Source organism: Xenopus laevis, chromosome 6L (genome assembly GCF_017654675.1).
Source record: "Xenopus laevis strain J_2021 chromosome 6L, Xenopus_laevis_v10.1, whole genome shotgun sequence".
Lineage (NCBI taxonomy): Eukaryota > Metazoa > Chordata > Amphibia > Anura > Pipidae > Xenopus > Xenopus laevis.
Genome location: NC_054381.1, coordinates 63,256,010 through 63,268,022, shown reverse-complemented (window position 1 = coordinate 63,268,022; position 12,013 = coordinate 63,256,010). Strand labels below are relative to the sequence as shown.

The following is a 12,013-nucleotide window of genomic DNA, read 5'->3' as shown; positions in this document are numbered from 1 at the left end:
AAATCTTTTTATATGACAATAGGGTATTTGTTTAACAAAGTTGCAAGCTGGAGAGCTGCTGCATAAAAAGTTAAATAACTCAAAAGCCATAATTAATAAAAAAAATTAAAACCAATTGCAAATTGTCTCAGAATAACATTTTCTAAATCATACTAAAAGTCAACTCAAAGGTGAACAACTCCTTTAAGTGAGGTGGCATAGAATATTATTATTTACTAATAATGAAACACAAAGTGCAAGCTTAAGAACACCATAGACTAATTTTGTTCTACACTCAAACTGAAATGAGTCATATAGAATATTTATTCTGGAGTATAATTGAATTACATGTTTCTTTATTTTAGCAACACACGTTACAACAGTAATTCTTACGAAATGACTTTTAAATGTCAGGTACAATATATTTTTCTTCAAAACTATATTAGAATACTGACTAACATAACAGTGCATTCTCACATTCTAAGTTATAATGATGTATTTAAAGATTATTTCAACTTTAGGAGTATTTGTGATAATTAAACAGCAATGCAGCATAAATGTCAAAACATGCTCCAGGCGTTTTCGTTTTATTAATAATTAGCCTTAATGTACCGTTAGACGTTACTTTTTGGACCCCATGTTGAATAAAAATGTAACAGATAAATGTAATGTTAGTATGCAAATGTACATGACTATTCAAGCCTATGAACTATTAATTAGTTTGTCTTGACAAGAGTCATACACCAGACACAGTTAATTATGTGTGTATAAAACATTGTATATTTATTTTCCATTACTCCTTGGCAAAACTTAAACAGACCTGACAAGAGTAAATAAAAGGCATATTAAGCATCTTAGCGTCAGCAGAAACGGAGATGAAGATGTACTGGCCAAATACTCAGTGTTTATATGTGACTTGTAATTTATTAACACTTTCGAAGAAAGGCAGCAACATAATTACATTTAGAAATGACAGAGCCTTGCTTACTGGAGATTACATTGTTCTATTGGGTTATATCAATCATCAAGTGTTGCATTGCAAATTAAAAAAACTGGTGCAATTAACTTAAAATGTGATTGTAGTTTAATTATTCCCAGCTAAAGCATGCAGATCTAAATACATCTCAAGCAATCTTTATCTCAAAAATTAAATGCAAGTTTGACCATGCCTTCCAAAAATTCTCACACAGGCCTACCGAACTATCAAGCTAGTGGCCACATCAAGCTCACAGGTGCACCTTTATGGTCAATGGTGGCATTTATGTGAACCATGTCCGGTATGTGCAATTTCCCTTCACTACATGTAATTTGTGACTCATTCATTTACAAAAGGGAAATGTCCAAAATATTGCCTTTCCTTTGTTTGCTGGTATATGAGAGATTTCAATTAGTGATGGTGGTGCGCCTTTAAGTTAACTTACAGTATGTTATAGACTGTTTGATTCTGAGCAACTTTTTAATTGGTATTCATTATTTATTTTTAATTGTTGTTTAATTATTTGCCTTTTAGTTATGACTCTTTTCAAAACAAATACTGTGTAGGGCTACAAGTTTATTGTTATTGTTACTTTATATTACTCATCTTTCTATTCACGGCCGCTCCTATTCATACTGCAGTCTGCTCAATGCATGGTTGCTACACCTTAGCAGTCAGACTGAAACTGAAACTGCAAACTGGAGAGCTGCTGAATAAAAAAGCTAAATATCCACAAATAATAAAAAAAAGACAAATAATTAAATGTTTAATTAATTAAATTCTCAAAATATTCTTATCTACATCAATAAGTGTACTCAAAGGTGAACAACCCCTTTAACAAGTGAAAATGTAAACAAAGGGTTAATATATTAATATCAAAGCAGCTAAAAACAAAGAAGAGTAATTGAAGGACTTGAAGTCAAAGCATAAAAGAATGTTGTTGCGAGGGTGCAGTTGAAAGGAATATGGGAGATCATAAAAGTAGTCAGAATACCCATGGCTATTATATTTATGGTGTTTTAACATCTATACCATAGTATGCAGGAGGTAAAAGGCTGCCATGAAACTTTAGAGCTGATTAAAAACTGCTAAATTTAGCATTGATTTAATTTTTTTTAGTTTTGAGTAAATATAGAAATTTCTGTGAGTTTTGTTTGGTGGACCTTAGGTGTAAGCTATGAAAATTAGAATGAATGCGGGATATTGCCTTTATATGCAAAAAATTATGTGGGGGATATATATAAGGGCAAATTGAGATTTCTAACATTTTCCTGGTATTATGACAGCAGTTTGAATTATATCACATTTATTGGCTGTGGCTTTTTGGCAGAAACTTTCAAACATTTGAAATTTTGTTCATTTTAAGAAACATTCACAATGGCTTTTTTTGGTGAGAAAAGCAGTTAAATTAATTTGTATACTTTGGGCAGAAATTTTTTAAGTTGTGCAGATTTCTATCAATTCTATTGGTGACCAGAAGAAAACAAGCCCTTTGTTAATTGTAACAACATGCAAATTTATGGGGCACAGCTAAATAATGCTAGAAAATCAGAATTTTTCCTAGCAGGCTCATTTTAGAAAATATAGGTTGTAGAGCATACTTTAACAATTAATTTGCTGTTTTGTAATCTTATTTTTGATTGATTTAATTAATTTGTTATTGTCATGCTTGAGTTATACCAATTCATGCACATATGTATGGGCACATTTACTATTGGTCGAATATCGAGGGTTAATTAACTCTCGATATTCGACCGTCTAAGTAAAATCCTTTGACTTCGATATTCGAAGTCGAAGGTTTTATCGCAATTCCTGTGAATGATCGTAGGAAAAATCGTTCGATCAAACGATTAAATCCTTCGAATTGAACGATTCGAAGGATTTTAATCAATCGAGTGATTTTCCTTCGATCCCAAATTGGTAGGAAAGCCTATGGGGACCTTCCCCATAGGCTAACATTGGTGCTCGGTAGGTTTTACGTGGCGAAGTAGGTGGTCGATGTTTTTTTTTAAGAGACAGTACTTCGACTATCGAATGGTCGAATAGTTGAACGATTTTTAGTTCGAATCGTTCAATTCGTAGTCAAAGTCAAAGGTTGAATTAGCCAATTCGATGGTCGAAGTAGCCAAAAAAATACTTCAAAATTCAAAGTATTTTTTATTCTAATCCTTCGCTTCGTTTAAGTAAATGTGCCCCTAGGTGTGTTCTTCTTGAAAACAATTAGGCAAAAATTTGCACACGCACACCTGGCCTCTCCAAACGATTAAGTACGGTGCCTGGGGTATAGGAGGACGGCCCCTCCACAGTTAATGCATACAAAGTAACTCCAGCACACGTTCTTGAAAACAATACATGCAAAAATCAGAAATAAATATCAGTTGGCAGCAAAATTGTAAATTTCATTCATTTAATCCTAAATGCATTTTGAATGGAACACGCAATAATTATAAAAGAAAAGGAAATCTTTGCAAATCCTAATTTGTGAGCAAAGATTTTGCTGTAGATGGACATGGGAAAATGCATTATTCTTTTCTTGTATACTGTGTGCAGTGTATTAATTATTAAGTTCTTGAATGCTTCAAAATACTGTACTACCTTGGCATTGCCATTTTGATTATAGCCTTAAAGGAATAGTTCAGTGTGAAAATAAAAACTGGGTAAATAGATAGGCTGTGCAAAATAAAAAATGTTTCTAATATAGTTAGTTAGCCAAAAATGTAATATATAAAGGCTGCAGTGAACAGATGTCTAATAAAACAGCCAGAATCCAACTTCCTGCTTTTCAGCTCTATAACTCTGAGTTAGTCAGCGACTTGAAGGGGGGCCACATAGGACATTTCTGTTCAGTGAGTTTGTACTTGATCCTCAGCATTCAGCTCAGATTCAAAAGCAACAGATATGACCCATGTGCCCCCCCCCTCAACTCTCTGATTGGTTACTGCCTGGTAACCAGGGTAACCAGTCTGTGTAAACTAAGAGAGCTGAAAAGCAGGTTCTGACTGACTTGTTATACATCAAATCACTCCAGCCTTTATACATTGCATTTTTGGCTAACTAACTATATTAGAAACATTTTTTATTTTGCACAGGCTATCTATTTAGCCAGTTTTTATTTTTACACTGAACAATTCCTTTAAATGCAGTATATCAAAATAAATGTCATGTCTGTGTAACAGTAGAAGAGAAGTTAGAGAACAATTACCTTTCAAGACTTATTTTCTTTACAAGTCAAAACTAAAATATAACAATCTATACAGTCATGGAAAACTTTAAATCCTTTAATTCCTCTAAAGCTCAACAAAATATTTGGCTTGAAAAGTTGAGGACCTCTTATGTAAGTAAGTTAGCCCCAACCAGTGGCTCATGAGTAACATGTTGCTCACCAATCTATTGGATGTTGTTCCCAGTGATTATTTTTAAATTCCAGGCTTGGATGCAAGTTTATGTTGCATGAAAACCAGGTGTGCTAGTCTACATAAGGGCTACCAAATGGCCAATGACAGCAGTTATTTTGTCCCACCCACAAACATTTTTCATGCTTGTGCTGCTGGGGACCCCTGTCTTATGTCATCCTTTATAAGCACACTTCATGCATACAATCCCTATTCTTATTATCTACTGTAAATTGGTGGGTTACACCACTATGTCTGACTGTTTACATTTTCTGTGTTTCTGGCACCAGAAAAAATGTTGCAAGCTGACTAATTAAAGCTGATTAACAAACCTGTAGGTGAACTGACTCCTATTCCATTGTTTTGCTTAAACCCCCGTTAAGCAAAAACCCCCATCCCCTTCCCTCCATTGGCCCCTCCCTACTTTCTCCTTCAATAGTAACTTACCTGAAAAAAAAAAGTTTTTGGCATTAACGGTGGCATATTCATGCAGAGTGGCTCAGCAGAGCTTATTGGGGCCCTCTTCAGTATCTATGGATCTCTCGCGTTAATGAGCGCCGATACTGAGTTTTTTTGGTGCATGCACAGTTGGGGCCAGTCATGCCCATGTGCCAGAAAGCTCCAAAGATTGCCGGAAAACATATAAGATTGCCGAAGGAAAACAAGAGGATCTGAAGATACTGAAGATGGCGCCCTTGAGCTCCACTCAGCTACTTGCCATGAATATGCCAACGTTAATGCCAGGGACACTTTTTTCAAGAAAGGTAAAGTACCATGGAGGGAGAAAGCAGGGAGCGGGCCAATGGAGGGAAGGAGATGGGGGTTTAGTTCTCCTTTAAAGGCAAGACCCAGGAAAACAAAATGCAATAAGCAAACACTGTTTTCAACAATAATTACATTTACAAGTAACTTTTAAATCACAGAATATATGTAACAAACGTATATTGGTAAGTCGATTAGAATTACATGTTCTTTTACTAAACAGGTATGGAATGTATCCAAAATGGTTGGGACCTAGATAAGGGGGTCTTTCCGTAATTAAAGTCGACTAAAAACATTTAAACATTAAATAAACCCAGTAGGATTGATTTGCCTCCAATATAAGGATTAATTATATCTTAGTACAAGACACTGTTTTATTACAGGAAAAAGGAAATTATTTTTAAAAATTTGTATTATTTGATTAAAATGGACTCTAAGGTAGATTGCTCTCCTGTAATTTTAAGCGTTTTCCTGTAATTAGCTTTTTATTTCCTTTAACCCTTAATAATTTAAAAAAATATAAAATTTTCGTGAATTTTTCAATATTTATTATACCTCTACCCTGGAAATAGCTTGAATCAGAAAATACGCCATCTAAAACCTGTTGAGGTCATGTAGAAGTCAAAGGCAGAGGTCCCTTGAACCATTTGAAAATGTAAATAGCCTTTGTGATATTCGAGTTTTGTCCAAAGGTTTACTCTTTGTTGTACCTTTTTTGAAATTTGATGAAACCTTAGGTCGGTGACTGACAGGATGATTTGTTGCCTGTGATAAAAATGCACGACTGTGGGCGTAAAATTTCCCGAAAATGTGTTTCCATTTTCGAATAACTTAAATCACTGGCGGTAAAAACCAACATACAGCTTTGTTCTTCCAAATTTGCCTTATTTTTAATGGAGACAAATCTCTGCATCGGCCACTGCCCCTAGAGGCTTTTTCCAAAGAGGCAGAATAACACTGACTATTTTGTTCTTATGATATTTCCCTATGCTATATCTGTCTATTGCCCACAGTTTCTCTCCAGGAGTCTTTTTGAGTTTAGTTCATTGGTCCCTGTGTCCTTTTTATTGTACATTTTTGAACAACAATTTCTCTGTTATGCTTCCCTGCTTGTTGCTCATTACACACAGCTGTTATTTAGCATACTTTGCTCCCTTTCTTGTAGCTTTTTAATATCACTTTGGATGAAATGACCTGGCTCTTCTCATGACATCACTGTATCCATGGTAATAGACTATATTCTTTGGATCTAAGCTTTGGGTTTTTTTTTTTATTATAGACAGGCAATCTTTCCAGCAGCCACAGACATATTATACATATAATCTTTATTGATTATTGCTTCTTTATACTCTTTAATACTCTAGTACAGTATTGCAGAAAATATATAGCTTAGTGACATTGATGATTAAAAAACAGTTGTATTGTGTTCGTTTCCATTTACACTATACGAATATATGACTTCTGATTGCAGGGGAAAGCAGCTAATGGTATGATGATAGAGAAAAGTGTACAGAGTATTTCTAACAATGCTGAATACAGAAGTGCTGAAGTGTTTTTAGTTAAAGAACTAAACCCTAAAAATTAATATGGTTAAAAATTCCATATTTTATAAACTGAATTTATTGCACCAGCCTAAAGTTTCAGCTTCTCAATAGCAGCAATTATTCAGGACTTCAAACTTGTCACAGGGGGTCACCACCTTGGTAAGTGTATTCGACACTTGGGCTCTGAGCAGCTAAGCTTAGTGGTTGTCACAAATTATTAAGCAGAAAATGAGGTTGACCTATAATATAAGCTGATGCTATATAATTCTGATGCTAGTTGCACTGGCTTCTGAGCTGCCATGTGTAGTAATTATTAGTATTAATTCCTAATCATCCTTATATTGTGATATTTATATTCTATGTATACTGTATATTGTGAGTCAGTCCCTAAGCTCAGTAAGTGACAGCAGCACAGAGCATGTGCAGTGAATCAGCAGAAAAGAAGATGGGAGCTACTGGGGCATCTTTGGAGACACAGATCTTTAATGCTAAAGGACTGTGGTTGCCTTGGGCTGGTATAGAAGCCCAAAACATAATGTACAACATTTCTAGCCTACTTCTTTAGTTATGTTTTAGTTCTCCTTTAAAGGGGGCCCAGATCAAGCTTTGGAATTCAAGGGAGAGACTTCAGTTGAAAAAGTCTGGAACCATTGCTGTTGTTTTTTTAATAGTGAACTTACATGCCCATATAAAAACACAGGGCCGAAGGTGGAGTGCTTTTAAACAGGCAACATAACTGCAATGTGACTCCTGTTACAATTACCCTTGTTACCCCTGTGGATTCCGGTGTTCATCTACGATCTTTTGGGGCCCGGGTTTTCTGCTACGGAATCTATAAGGAGTAGTGAGTAAATTAGAAACAAGTCCAAAAATAAGGTACCGGCAAGGATTAGGCAAAATGTAGTCCAAGATCAGGCGAAAGGGTCAAGGCAGGCAGCAGGACTCGAAGTCAATAAACAGGCAGGAGTCAAAAAAAACAGGAATCCAAAAACAGTTTAAACTCTTCGGCAGGATCTAGAAACAGAAGCCAGCTTGTGCACTGTTACAATGGAGACAGTGCCCTCTAAGGAGGATCTGGCGCCAAAAAATTCAAATCTGATGTTGTAACATGATGTCGGCGTCAAGTGCCAACGAAATGACACCAGCGTCATTTGCTTCTAGCTGGGGCACGTGAAGAATGCGGAAGTGCACGCCTGCGCACCAAGAGACGTGGAAAAGCGTCTTACACTCCGTTTTAATCAAATCATTTAATCAAATAATTCAAGATTTCAAAACATATTTCTTTTGCTTTTTCCCTGTAATAATAACCAGTGCCCTGTACTTGATCCCAACTAAGATATAATTAATCCTTATTTTAATAGACTTAAAGTATGGAGATCCAAATTAGATCCCAGGCATTCTGGATAATGGGTCCCATATCTGTATTTCTATAAATTTGGTTGGGGGACACTATTCATTATAATCTACAGTAAAATGTATATAAGTAAGTCAAAATCAAGTGTGAGCTTTTTTTATTGGCATGAATCTGCCCATTTTACTGTTCAAATGCAATGAAATCATTATTCTAGCAAGAAAAGCCAAACAGTCTGCTCTGTATTATGGTTGATGGTGATCCCTTCTAGAACTCTCTACCCTTGGACACTGCCTGCTATTTTTCTAAAAGCCAAATATAAGGGTTACTAGATCCGGGGTAAACTTCGTGACACTGCCTCAAATCTCATTTATAAATGTGAATGAAATAGACCCTTTCAGCGGACACCAAAAATGCAATATTACTTGTATGAATCATCTTGTAGTCCAGAGCGTATTTATTTGTAACCTCATAATTAGCTCAGGGCTCCTGCTTACAAGATTCACATTATCATTAACTTACATGAACTGAGTGTATTCTTATCACCTTGGCTGTTAGGGGGGGTAGGATGGTAGAGAGGAGAGAGGGCAACCAAATGTTAATATACAGCATATGAGAATTATTTCTATCTCTTGCATCACCCTTATTTATGCAAGAAGCCATGTAATTAGATTTTGCAGCTGCTGTTTGACATTCTTGACATTGAGGCCTGATGTTCAGCTTTTTAGTACTATCCCAGAAAAAAAAATCCATAACGAATATTTTATACTGTACATTCCATTTCTGCCCCTTAATTCAGTATTCCACTCACATGTACACATATCCTTTTTATTTGATCTTTGCAGTGCTGCTTTTGTTTGCTAAAGCATGTAGAAAAAAAGTTAATTGCAATGTCCCTTTGTTTAGTTCATTTATGTATTCATTTTTTTTCATATAAAACAGTAACACCAACTTGGCCTGTGGGAAAGAAGAAAAAAAAATAGCAACCACAAATCAGTATCTGAAGAGCCAATGTAACACTTGTTTGAGAGACACATACCGTTCTTTGGCAGTGCACTAATGGACCGTGGATTTTCCGTTAAGAGACATTGCCTGAGCTTGCATCTATATTAAACATTTCTCAAGTACCAACAAGCAGCAATAATGTGAAAATACTGGTGGAGCCTTTCTGCTGCATAGTCTGGTACCTCTGTGTAGTATTTATTATGGCATGGTATTGTGCTGCTTCTGTAATTCATCTTTTTTTTCCTTTTTTGTTGGAAGCACTCAATTTTCCTGCTTGTGCACAGTCTGGTAAACAGTCCTATGTTTTCCTTCTTGGTATGTTATTTACATTGTTACTCTATATTTCACTATTTCCTCTCTTATTTTACCATCATTTTTCTTTTAATATGAGTTAAAATTGCCTTTGTTATCTCTTTGTCATGCTTTGTTCTGGCCTTACTTATATAAATGATCTCCGTGACAAATGTAAACATTATTCAGTTTTTGTATCAAATTGAGTTTTGGGCCTCATTGGAAGACTGATAGAAGCCTGCCTCACATCAAACTGGTAAATGTTAGACATATTTTTAAAGTCATTAAGAGAATCTGCCATCATAACACCACCAGACAGTGAATTTCATTCAAATAACTAGGCACTTCTTATAGTCTAAAGGGGTGGCCTCTTATGGGGAAAACATCCTCACTATTTGTTTTAAATGACATATCGCCAGCAAGATAAGACAAAGACATAATTTCTCTTTTACCTTAGTTGGAGCTTTGGCATGACACAATATGGTTCCAGGGTTTAAGGGCAATACATTACACTCTTGGATGCCCATCTTAAAGGTCAGTGAATCCAGGATATTTGTAGTGCACTAATTCAGATATACTTGGTTTGATAGGCTCATACAACAATGATTTCTTAAATAGGTAAACTTGTTGCCACCTAAGGATTGGGTCTTGAATGGGGCTTGAACTTAAACTGCTATGCTAGGGACTGTTGTGCTAGTTTTCTGTCAGAGGCACTGGACTTTTTTGATTAGAAACCTTTTTTTGAGTAGAAACCTTGAAATTAAATTGCATGACCCATAATACTTTCCGATCCTTTGCATTAATTCGGCTGCAGGGATTTTGTTACAGAAGTGGATCAATAGTGGGTTAATCCTGCTCTACAGAGCATCAGGTGGTGGACCTCTGGATGTAAGGGCCTGATTGGGGAAAGTGCAGAACTCAAGAGACAAAATTTCAGATGCAAAGGCAACTGCTGGATTTGGGAGCTTAATCCTACTGCAAGAGGCTCAATAAGGAAACAGAGGAACTGATAAAGGAGCACCTATTAGACTATATGACATTGTCCCAGCAAATAAAGGCACTAGCAGTGAGAGAGCTGAGAGCAGTTATTATGAAAAAACTATTCTCTTTGTGATTATAAGAGTATATTTCAATGGTGAAGAGTAGATTTTTTAATTGCTTGTTCTCTTTTAATCTTTTGCTAATAACCATCACATCCTGGAGGTAAAACACTGGTAGGTCTTGGTAGAGGGCCAGAGCCTGGGAATACCTCTCTGCAGGGGGTTGCTAAAAATACAATGTATTCAAAACATGAAAAAAAGCAACTGTATTGTAAGTTAACAGAGCACTAGTTAAAAATGTGTTCAAATAGCCTACAAAAAAAATGCTTCATACAGTAAGAGAACCAGAATGTTTCAAAATGTTTTCCAAAGTATGATGAATGAATGTCTCAGTACAAAAGGTGTAGCAATACACTGAAAACTATTAAACATTTTCTCATTAAAACACAACTGATCGTGTTGTCTAGCAACGGCAGCTGATTTCCTGTGAGTGGATGAGCTAATGAGAGTCTGTAGCCTCTTGTAAAAACAAGCTTACTGCTGTTTGCAAGAACTTCCGCTGCCTCCATGCATACATTTAGCCAATATGCATTGATTTTGATCCACTATCTGATATATAGTATGTGCATAGGAGGTATGAAAGTAAATACAGCAAGGTATGTTTCATTTTTTTAAAATCAGTAACAGTGCATAGTTAAAATACTTATGCTACATTCATAAGTTACAACCATTTAACACCTGTCCTCCATATAAAGTAATAATAAGAAATGTAGTAGAGGAACAGCTGTAATGGGTTCAGCTCAATATGTGAATATTGTTTACTGTTCTGCTATAATACTATTATCTATATAATATATAATCTATTGATTCAGCTCCTTACCACTCTAATTATAGCAAACCCTCAAAATTATCATTCCACCAATCTGCTTATCCCCACAGGTTCTGCACAAAATCCTTAAAATGAACAACTAGGATATATTTTGTTAAGTAAACAGTACCTCATTCTTCACCAAATATTTAGTGACCAATTAGATCCCCACAGAACACAATTTTGATTTGGGTTGAAATGAAAAAAAAATGCTTTACTAACAATGTTTAGCATTTCTTGATGTGGAACAGTTTGAGGCATTGTAATAGATTTGAAATAGAGCTAATTATCCATAAAAATTATTTCAGATTAGCAAATTGAAGAAAATCCTGCTATATTATTGCAAGTCCCTTAACAGTATATTTTGTAAGTACTGTAGATCCATACCACCTTATCTGCTTAATTTATCTTCGTTATCACCTCAGGATACAGTGTTTCACTAGTAAGCTCAAAATCTATTATTCACAAAATTCCTCTCATTATTTCTTTTTGATGTGGTGGGTCATTTAAATTCTCCTATTTTAAAGAGTTAAAGAGTTGCCTATTTACTGAGGACTTGTCTGATTTTTCTGACATTTGTTATATATGTCTTCATGACTGCATTTTAACAGGCTGCGTTTTGATTCTGCTTGTTTTATGGTAAAACTTCAATAAAATATTTGAAAAACAAAGAGTTGTTTTAATTTGCAGCAAATGTAATTCAGAAGAAAAGGTTGTGGTCAACAGTGACCATCTAAACATTATATTTAAGACTGGCATTAAAACATATGAATTATGAAGGTATGTGGGAAACACTATAGTACAG

General features: G+C 35.3%; 1 protein-coding gene and 1 long non-coding RNA gene across 4 annotated transcripts in view; one reads left to right on the top strand and one right to left on the bottom strand.

Annotated features, from left to right (window-relative positions):
• Positions 1-12,013, bottom strand: part of vwc2.L (von Willebrand factor C domain containing 2 L homeolog) — a 207,947-nt gene that overhangs the window by 89,285 nt on the left and 106,649 nt on the right. The window lies entirely within an intron of this gene.
• LOC121394636 overlaps positions 1-12,013 on the top strand; it is a 120,605-nt gene that overhangs the window by 106,634 nt on the left and 1,958 nt on the right. For 2 of the 3 annotated variants that reach the window (XR_005961883.1, XR_005961882.1), the window contains one exon: positions 8,947-10,785. The exons of the other annotated variant lie outside the window; for it this stretch is intronic. This is a non-coding gene — a long non-coding RNA (uncharacterized LOC121394636). Of the gene's footprint in view, positions 1-8,946; positions 10,786-12,013 lie in introns of those variants that run through there. 3 annotated transcript variants of the gene reach the window in all.